At 27.8% G+C, this 11,119-nt stretch overlaps 1 long non-coding RNA gene across 1 annotated transcript; it reads right to left on the bottom strand.

The window, feature by feature from the left end:
* Positions 1-206: 206 nt before the first annotated feature.
* Positions 207-1,151, bottom strand: LOC121229460 (uncharacterized). Its single transcript, XR_005927209.1, has 2 exons — positions 849-1,151; positions 207-673 (listed from the first exon to the last, which is right to left on the bottom strand). It is a non-coding gene; the product is annotated as an uncharacterized lncRNA (long non-coding RNA).
* Between the last annotated feature and the right edge of the window lie 9,968 nt (positions 1,152-11,119).

Here is an 11,119-nt window from a genome sequence, read left to right as displayed (position 1 = left end):
TGAAAGAAATTAGTTTATATATATTAAGATTCAATATTAGTTATAGTGTTGATTGAATTCGATGGCATGCTTTATTTGGTTTAGTGCTCCATTTTGCAAAATAAAAACAAAGCTTTATAGCTTCAGCTAGAGTCTACACACGATGAAAAACATCTCGAAAGTCGAAACTAGGGAAACCACAAAATATACAAATGAGAAACCATAGATGCTATTAAGATGAAATTTATTGCAGATCAAAGCCTACTTATTAAAACCCCACACGACGGAAGTAATCAACATTCTGGAAGCAGCAGATCATATTAACAGGACATACATATATATATATATTCATAAGAGAGCTTATCTTATAGCATATGAGAACCCCGCAATACCAGCTTGCAGTAGATAATGATAATTATCTTACATACATGTGATGTAGATCTTGCTAACTAATATCTAATTATGGCCATTAGGTGGAGTTGAATGACCGGTGCCGGGACTGTGGCCAGGGGTTGTGGCGTGCAAATCCTTGGTATTGGATGCGGAAATGGTGGTAACAGCAGCAGCATCTGCTCCATGTATGCCCCGGCTATCTTTGATCTTATTACGGCTGCCAATCAGGGTCTTTGTTACCAGTTCTCCCGAGTAGTACTCATCTTTGTCTAACTTGGAAAGCCTAACTTCCTCGGTAAATCTGATTCCATCAGCTAATATTAGCAAAGCAAAGAGAATGACAAGTGTGAAAATGAGGCTGTTTTTTGCCATGAATAAACCAAACTAGATATGGGGAAGGGATATTATCTACAAGGGAAAAGAGAAACTGAATTGAAAAGTAAATGATGAGCAACGATGAGATGCAAGGTACATACGGCTTTTCGTTGCTGGGTATTTATAGGCTGCCACATGACATTAACTTCGTTTCTTCTTTGATTTAAATAAGATTCAACTACTTAGTGGATGCAATTGCAGGTCCACGTTCTTAGACAAAATTATTGCTCCCCATTTCTATTTCTCGACATTGTGCAAAGAGTACTTAGAGCAGTCTAATTTTGTTTCAATAAATGTTGAATTGGGTTTTTTGGGCTTGGAGCTGTCGGAGACCATTTCTTTACGCACGGGTTTAGAGGCTCAAAATTGTAGCCTGGCAACTAGTCACTCGTAAGCCCACAATACCCTGCCTGTGTCACGGTCCGCACATAAAAAATTAGTGATCAAGGCATACATAACACCCTAAAATGATTATTTGAGTAAATTAGGTTTACTTCATCAAAATTGGTCTAATTCTTGAAACATTTTAGAAGGTACATCTACTTGAAACTTATATTGATTCAGTAAATTATAGTTAACAGTTTGAACTCTAAAAACATGTAATAAACATAGGTTGATGTAAGGGGACTCAAAGACAAAAAGTGATGATAAGCGTAGCATTCAAACTCAAAAGCAAAAGGTGATGATAACCAGCCATAAGAGAAACTTTAACCGTGACATTTTAGAGGACACCTTGGCTGGCTATGTCAATGCTGCATATGGCACTAATGAAGTCCATCCCATGCCTCGCAGTCACAATCCCGATGCGGGCCACTCTATTGAACTTGCCATTGATGATAACAACTAGGTTTATCGTACTACGTTTGTATTATATTTCTCCCAAATTTAATCATATGTGTACCATGGACCAATGATTCCATGAGTGAACATTAGGAAAGCAAAGAGAATGGAAAGTGCAAAAATAAGGTTGTTTTTTATCATGAATAAACTCAACTAAAATACGAGGAAGAGATTGGAACAATATATTATCTACAAGAGAAAAGAGAAATTGAACTGAAAAGTAAATGGTGAGTAATGATGGGTACATACGGTTTTGCATTGCCACATGACATTATCATCGTTTCTAATTTGATTTACACAAGATCCAACTACTTATAGTAGTCTAATTTTGTTTGAATAAATGTTCGAATTGGGCTTTTTGAGCTTAGAATTATTGGAAACTTTTTCTTTTCGTACGGCTCTAGAGGCTCAAATTTGTAGCGTAGTAACTAGCCACATGTAAGCCCACAACACCTTGCCTGTGCACTAGTCCCACGTGTCACGGTCTGCGCACAAAAAGGCACGCATAACACATTAAAATGGTTATTTAAGTAAATTAGTTTACTTAACTCAGCAAGATTGACCAATTCTTGGAATATAATAAAAGATTCATTTACTTGAAGTCTGTTGACTAAGTAAATTATAGTTACTATCTTGAATTCTAAGGATATATAATCAAAGAGGAAGAAGGGAGGATGAAAGGGGAGTAACATATAAGAAAATAGGGGTAAAAGAGACAATATTAATGTTGCTGATAGGAGCAGTTATAAACTTTAAATATTGAGGAAACGAAAAAAAGTTAAAAATATATAATAATCAAAACTATTTTACATTGAAATATTTATTAAACGGTGATTTATTAAAAAATAAATATCATTTAGTAAATGTATTTAAAATAAATTGTTATTTTAGCACATTTTATTATTAAATGTAGTTTATTTAGATTTTTTAAATTTTTATTTTAAAATAAATTAATTAAAATTAAGGGGTAAAATTTTTAATTTATATCTATCCATTATGTATTTATTAAAAAAAATTCAACCAATCAAAACAATTTAATACGTATTATATATATATCGATGCCTTTTAACCTAATTAAATTACCATTATATTTATTTTATTCTATAAAAATAGTATCACACACTCGTAATAACATTCCCTTATAAATCTATTCTATTCAAAAAAAAATTAAATTGCTCTAGATTTCTTCCTTAGGAATGCCTCCTCGTAATGCTTTAATTAGGTTTTAAAAGTTTTTATTTCCAAAAAAAAAATCACCTAAAATAAAATTAAATAAAAGGAAAACTTGAATCATTCTTCTGTTTATTTTTATTGTATTCAATATTTTTAAATAAAAATATTAAAAATCTAATTGTTATTAAATTAAATTATAAATTATAATATATTCTAATATAATTATATGTTTAAACATAAACATATTTTTCAATTAATATATGTAAGTTTTTTTTTGATAGTTATAACTATAGTCATAATATCAATTACAAAATTACATTCAAATAACGATAATAAAAATTAATCATTATAAACGTAATCAAAATACATTCAAACCTAAGTTAGAATAAATCTATATAAAGCCTACATATGGTGGAACATAAAGTAGAATAAATATGGATTAATAACTCACACATGGTTTAAATAGAATATCCTGGGCATATAGAGCTTGCAACCGAGCAGATTTGGGTGAATTCGGGTTAAGTTATTTATAGTTCGGGTCTTTTTTGAATTTGAGTTTTTTGTGTTTGACCTTTTTTAGATTCGAGTTTGGGCCTTTTCAGATTTGAGTTATTTTGAGTTCGGTCTTGAGTTTAGTTCAATTTCAGGTTTGATTTACATTCAATGTAAGTATATATGTCTACATAATTTAAATGTTTATATCTCAATATAAAATTTTAATTTATTTATTGTTTTAAATAATTTTTTATTGTAATATAATAATTTTAATTAAAATTAAAATTGTTATTGTTACTTGTAAGCATAATTATACAAAAAATAATGTATTATATAAAACCAATTGTGTTAAATAATTTTATTATAAAAAGATGACACATTACAAGTTAATTATATTGAATTTTTAAATAACTGATTGGAAAAACTTGACTATGAGATAATAAATTAGAATTTATATTAGTATTCAGTATTCACTATGAAATACAAAACTTTTAACAAATGAAACGAGTCTCTTAATTTTTTTTTTATTGGTACAACAAAATAAAATAAAAATAAAACTTGACATTCTATTTTTATAATCAAAGACAGAATAATTTGCATTCGTATAAAATTTGAGAATATTTAATACTAAATAATAAAATATAATAATTATTTAAACATATATTACTTCAAATTCTAAAACACGTGATACTTTCATGTATTAGTATTTGATGACATATATTATATGTTTTAAGTATAAAAAAATAAAATAATTTTTTTAAGTATAAAAATGTATTTGTCCTTAATTCTTAAAAAAAAACACCCTATTTTTTTTTATTTGAGAACACAAAAGTTTAAACCCTAATAGCTTTTGATTTTTTATATTTTCTCTAATTGTTTTATCAATAGTTGAAATAAAATATATTACTTGATAATATATAAATGTTTATTAGATCTAAAACATCTAAATTATGAATTACTTTATCTAATATAAATTTATATTCCAAAAATTAGAAGCTAAATACAATAACAAATAATTGAAGAAAAAAGAGTTTAAAATAAGGTACTAATATCATATAGATTTTGGTGTTTGCGTAATAGCAGTAATCTCATTTTCTCCAACAATTTTCTATTTCATTATATATAAAATAAAAAATTGTTTTTATTAGTAAAAAATATTTGAATAAAATTAATAATTACAATTTTTATAAAAATATTTAATTATAGTTAGTTTATTTTATTTTTATTACTAAATTTGAGATTGGGTCAGTCTCGAGTTCGGTTTTTTTTAAGCTCTAATTTTTTCGGGTTTGAATTTTTTAAAATTTAATTTTTTTATTTTTTAATTAAATTGAATTTAAAGGGAGTTCAGACTCGAATTTTTCAAAGTCCAATTCTCATGCTCAAGCCCATTTTGCCTCCTCTACATGCATAGCACAAGTTTAAAAATAATCTTTAATTTTATCATTTAATAATTTTTTTAGTAAACATAATTTTAAACAAAAAATTTTGCCCACTTAGTGTAAATAAATGGGTGATTTATATGTATATGCTGAAAAAGAAATTTGGAAAAGTGTATTGAAAATTTTAAAATTTACTAATTTTTGTTGTTTTTTTTTTAGAGAAATGAAAATGTGTTTTATAGAACACGTTTTCACTACCACATCAGTGAAAAAACACCTTATAGGAAGCGTTTTTAGGAGAGAGAATAAAAACGCATCCTACAGGACACATTTTCCTTTCAGTGGTAATTATTCCTATATAAATCCCTCCAAATTTCATTCTTTTCAACTCAATACTCAATCTGAAATCCTCAATTATTATTTTTAATTTGTTATAATTTTTAAATGGTAAACCAGTTTATTCGTTTAGATTACAAGCATATCTCCGGAGTTCAATTATAAATGATAAGAAATACTATTTAATTATTTAATTTTAAATAGTTAATTATTATGTTGTTTAGATTATTAATTTTTTATGTTTATATACTCAGCTCGAAGATCGAATTTTAAAGACGTACATAAACAATTTAAGTAAAGGTGCATTGGAAGTTATTTATGGACACTTGCGAGATGCAAAATTTTTATGTGGCTCGAATGCTCGGGGGGACTAAATTGGATCATCCACTTATCAGTGCTTTGGTCACAAAATAGAAACCGGAGACACACACATTCCATCTTCCCTGCGGTGAGTGTACAATTACAATCGAAGACGTTAGTTTACAACTCAATCTACTAGTTGATGGGGAAGTCGTTACGGGGTCAGTGATTAGTGCCGATTGGAGTGCAACATGCGAGCAACTACTAGAGAAGATGTTGAATAAGTTTAGAGGTACTCAGATTGAGATAGGATGGTTAAAGGACAACTTCCAAAATATTGAGGCTTCTGTGAGTGACTTTGAAAAAGAACAATTCACACCTGCAATCATCTTAAGACTAATTGGGGGTCTACTTATGCCAGATAAATCTCAAATTTTGGTATATTTAAGGTGGCTACCACTACTAGCCGACTTGAAAGAAGTGAGACAACTTAGTTGGGGATCGGTAGTGTTGGCAACATTGTACTTGGAATTGTATCGAATGACGGAACTAGAAAAAGCCAAAATCGCAAGCTGCATGTGTTCGAAATAAATTCAGCTTGAAAACAATTTTCTTGCATAACGAATAATTAAAATTTTGAAAAGCGATCCGATTTGTAATATTTATAGCAATAAACATTAGATAGAAATTGTATCTATGTTTTCAGATAAGTAGATCCTTGATGTTTTTCGGCTTTCAACCAAACGATCTTCTCTACTATTCTTGTACCATGAATTACTTTAAGTGTGAGCTCGAACCAATTAAATTGAAACATAAAACTAGAAAAAGTTTTCTCTCATTTTGGGTGAAAACGAAAATTCTTTCTTCTGTAATAACAACAGATAAAATTGTTATTTTGAAAAATATATTTATAAGTTGAGAATAAATTCTTTTTATTTTTCTGCAAAATAACAATCTATCAAAACTTGTCTAAATAGCTCTTCCTATTTCATCTATTTATAAGAAGAGAAAGTAAAACCCTTGCGGAGTTCTAGATGTTTATGTCCACTAGAAAAAGCAATGTCCTAGTTTATGTAGGATATAGGGTGTAAAGACCCGATAGTCACGGGTATTGGAAAGTATATTTTTGGGTCTTTGTTTTTGTAAAACGGACTTGTAAATATTTATTAAAAATATTTACAAAGTTAGTTGTTTAGTTAATTAGATTTTGGTTAGGTAAATTAACTTGAATTAATAATAATTAGGTAAAATAACTAAATTGCATATAATTTGAAAGTTGAATTATAAATTAAAAAAAGTTAAAAGGGCCAAATTAGCAATTAGGCCAATGACATAAATTGAGGCGGTATAAGTATATATCTATTTAAAAATCTAAAGTTAAAATATATATTATAATGTTATAATAATATTTCTTAAAAGTTAAGTATATATTATATTATAATAATAAAATAAATAAGTAATAAAAGGAATAGAAAAAGAAAGAAAGACAAAAATGAAAACGGAAAGAAAAAGAAAGAAAAGGGAGAAAGAAGGAGACGAAAAGCTAAGGGCTTCAAAAGTTTCCAAGTTCAATTGGTTAATCAATTTAGTTCATTTTTTTTTGTAATTTTTACGTTTTTAAAATTCCGGTAGTAAATACTACCTGACCCATGTCAAAATTTTAGAAATTATTGAGTTTTTAAATGTTGTTTATGTTGAATAAATTGAGTATTAGGGATTAAATTGATAGATTTTTAAGTTAGAAACGAAAAAAGATTGAATTATAGAATAAATTGTAAATTTTCAGTATAGGGACTAAATTGTGAAAATTTTGAAATTTAGAGATTTATGTGAAAATAGGGAGTTGAATTTAGTCTAAAGTGGAATTTGCATGAAAATAAAGAATTAAATTGTGAAGAAATGAAATTAGTCTCGGATTAGGGACTAAATTGGAAATTAGGAAAATATTGAGTAAAAATTAAAATTTTTAATATGAAATTAAATTATGTTGTATTAATGAATTTTAATTGTTTTAATTTCGTAACTAACACTGTACTGGAAACTTCGACTAAGAAAGGAAAAGATAAAGTCGATGAGTAGTAGCTCAGAAATTCTAGTTTGTATTTCTATAATCCGAATTTAATTGTTAATTGTTGTATTTTGATTTAAATGTTTATGGTAAGTAAATAAGGTAAGTGTTAGCATTTTTTATATTGAATTGAGTGTATGTGAAATTGTGATTTATGTGATAATTGAGTATTGGATAATTGTGGCATTTGAAAAGTGAATTGAAACCTTATTAATTGTATTGGGCTGAGTCGGATATAGATGACATGTCAGAGGATTGGAAGAGTCCAGAGATTCCTTCGACTTCGAGTCGATGAGAAATTATTACTTCGGATAAATTCGATGAGGTACTAAGTACCAATTTACTTCGGCATAGTCGATGAGACACTTGGTGTAACTTATTACTTCGAATTACCCATGAGGAACTGGGTGCCAAACTGGTGTGTTTTGATTGGATTCGTGTATCCGTCCGAGTCCGTGTCATGTTAATACATGTTATTGAATAAAATAGTGTTATGATTGATATTGAGTGGTGATTTGAAATATGGTTAGAGACATATGATTTGTGTATTTATGAATTGAACATGGATGAACAATATTGTTGTTCAAATGATTTGTGTTCATATTGTGAAAAGCTATCTGGAATAACAAATGATAAAAATTGAATGTGTTATAATTACTTTATTTATGAATTGAATAATTGTATGACTATAGTTATTGTATGTTATATTATTTTACCTTTAAGCATTCGGATTATAGAAATACCACTGAGTTTATACTCAGCATACGGTTTGTTTTCTATACGCAGGTAGGTTAAAGTCAAATTGCCAATTCAGCATCTATCAACGATCCCGAACTTAAAACTTGGTGAAGTATATTTCTTTTTGTATCAACATGTACCTAGGGTGTCTAAACATTAAGTATTATATGGATTGAATGTAAATAAGATTTATAAGTTGATATTGGTTGGTTTTATACTTATGAGTATGTGTTATGTTAAGACTATAATATGACATGTTTTATATTAAAATATAAATGTTCATGAATAGGGTAAATGTTGATTGAAATTGGTATGCTTATAATTTGGATTAAATTTAAGTGTTGATGTTATGTTTTGATTGTAATACTCCTATACCATGTTCGACCCAAGGAACCTAATATAAGAATATTACATTTGGTGCCAAAGTGATTTTGGCTAATCACTACATATATTTGAACATAAAAACAAATAATAAATTTAAATAATTTATATTTTAGTCCCTACTACTACTTGGAACATACTTGATCTTCCAAAGTACATGTCATTCTAATCAAAATTTTAAAACATACCCTCTTGATACTTGGAGACGTGATGAGATGAATGCTCGCAATCTCAAATACAACTCTTCAAAGTTACTGTACCTAATTTGCGTATAGAAACAAACCGTACGCTGGGTATACATTCAGTGGTATTACTATTATTCAAATGCTGAAGGTAAAAACAATAAATATGCACATTTAATCTTACCACCATTTACTTTCAATGAATCATTCATGCATTTAAACTTTAAATTTTCTTAATAATATCTATCTTAAATTGTTTTTATTCATTTTAATTTATATATCTCCTTACTATATCAATATCCATTTCATGCATTTCATCAATAACCATTTCATAAACCATTATTTCATACATTTCATTTCCATATCTCAATTCAATATCTTATTGTAACAGCCTAATTTTCAGTGGTGTCGGAACAGTGATTCGAGATCACTAAATCAAACAAATGAGTAAGAAATATTATTAATTTAGTGAGTATAAGTTAAATGTGAAGTTAGGAAAAATTTTGAAATAGTGAAATGTACAAAAAATATATATATTAAAATAATTAGAATTGAAAACGAGGTATCGAGACCTCGGAAATTTTAAATCGAGCCATAAATATTTTTATAAATATTTAAGGAGTGTTAATAAGTTAGTAGTAAAGTTTCGTCAAGAAATTTTAAAGTACTGATAGCTAATTGAATAAAAAGGACTAAATTGTATCAAATGCAAAATTGTGGGAAATGATTAAATAGCTTAAATGATAAAAGAAAGAGGGTTTAAAAGGAAAATAGACCCAAGTTCTATTTGGTCTGGACAGCAAGAGCATGAAATCACCAAGAAAAAAAGGGCAAATTAGAAAATTGCAAAATTTATTTAATAAAGCTAGGGCTAAAGTGGAATTATCTAGATTTCTCTTTATTTTTCTGCATTCTCATCAGCAAAAACACCATGGAAGAGTTCCCTTAAGCCGGTTTTTCATATTTTTACTGCAAGTAAGTTCAATTCTTGATTATTTCTTGAAACTTTTGTGTTTTTGTGACTTTTACAACTAGGTCCATTTGTTGAATTCATTAGTTCTTGATTCTATGAAAGAAATTGAAAGTTTCTATGAATATGTGCTGGAAGTATATGATGATTTGATATAGAATTAGAGCTTTAAATTGTTTATATGCTGATTTTATTGAAAGAATTGAATAGAAAGTGAATGTTTGGGACCTAAATTGTAAAAGAGTTTGAAGTTAGAGTTTTATGTGGAAATTCTGAATTTCAATAGTTATGAAATAACTTATAATGTCTAGGAAAAGTATTAATTGAGAAAATTAGTTTAATTGAGGGGTTAATTAAGTAAGGACTGAATTGTATGAACTGTAAAATTTGGGCCAAAATGAAAATCAACATTTTGCACTAAAACAGTTTTGGACAGCAGCAATAGTCTAACTTTGAAAAATCTCCAAAAATTGTATAAATCTAATTAGAGGATGAATAAAATATGAAATTAAAGCTTATTGAGTCTAGTTTCTTATAGAAGAAACGGTGTAAGTAATAGAATTGTAAATCATGAGATATAATAAGTTTTGTGAGACAATGTCAGAATGATTTCGGGTTCCCCTGTTCTGACTTTGGAAAATCATAAAAAATTGGATAAAAATAATTAAGGAATTAAATTTATATGTTTAAAATCCTTAAAAAGTCTATTTTCAATAGAAATAAGCGGGAACATCATCCGAATCTCGTAAGATGAGATAATTAATTCTTAGTGAAGAAGGTTCGGAACTGCCAGACAGCAACACAGGGACAAATTTAAAGAATAAACTGTACTTATTGGCTAAACTAAAAATTCTGAAAATTCTATGGTAATAAGATAAGGAATTCTAGTTTCAGGAAAAATTAGCGGATCTTAATTTCGAGTTCTGTAGCTTAAGATATAAATAATTTAGTGACTATGACGCAAATGGACAGTTTTGAATATACATAAGTAAATAATGAAATTATTGATAATGTTACTTGTTGCATGTTATATAAATTAAGGATGTGAAATGGAGAGGAGGAGGAGGAAAATATGTATGAATATTCAGCTAGCATGGCTAATTTGTATGTTTTAGGCTCATGGACTAAATTGAATAAAAGTAAAATTTTATGGGCAATTTTGTAAAAAAAATGTTAGATATGACCAATTTGCATGAAATGGATTATTTTATTATTTAAATTAAAAAATTGAATGAAATTATTAATTTAGCTCAAGATCAGGGAAAAACATGTTTTAAGGATTAAATTGAAAAGTGTTGAAATTATGGAAAATTCTGACATTTTATAGAATTCATAGGTTGTTATCAATTTGTGTGAGAATAACGGCTGGAAATAAGGATTAAATTACAATAATTTTATTTTATTTTAACCTAAGGATGAAATCGTCATTAATTAAAAGTTTACGGGTAAAATGATAATTTTGTTTAGAGCAGTAGTTGAATGTATTATAACATGAAATAAATGAAAA

This window comes from Gossypium hirsutum, chromosome A05 (assembly GCF_007990345.1).
Source record: "Gossypium hirsutum isolate 1008001.06 chromosome A05, Gossypium_hirsutum_v2.1, whole genome shotgun sequence".
In the NCBI taxonomy this organism is placed as follows: Eukaryota; Viridiplantae; Streptophyta; class Magnoliopsida; order Malvales; family Malvaceae; genus Gossypium; species Gossypium hirsutum.
This window is presented reverse-complemented; position numbering and strand designations above follow the sequence as displayed.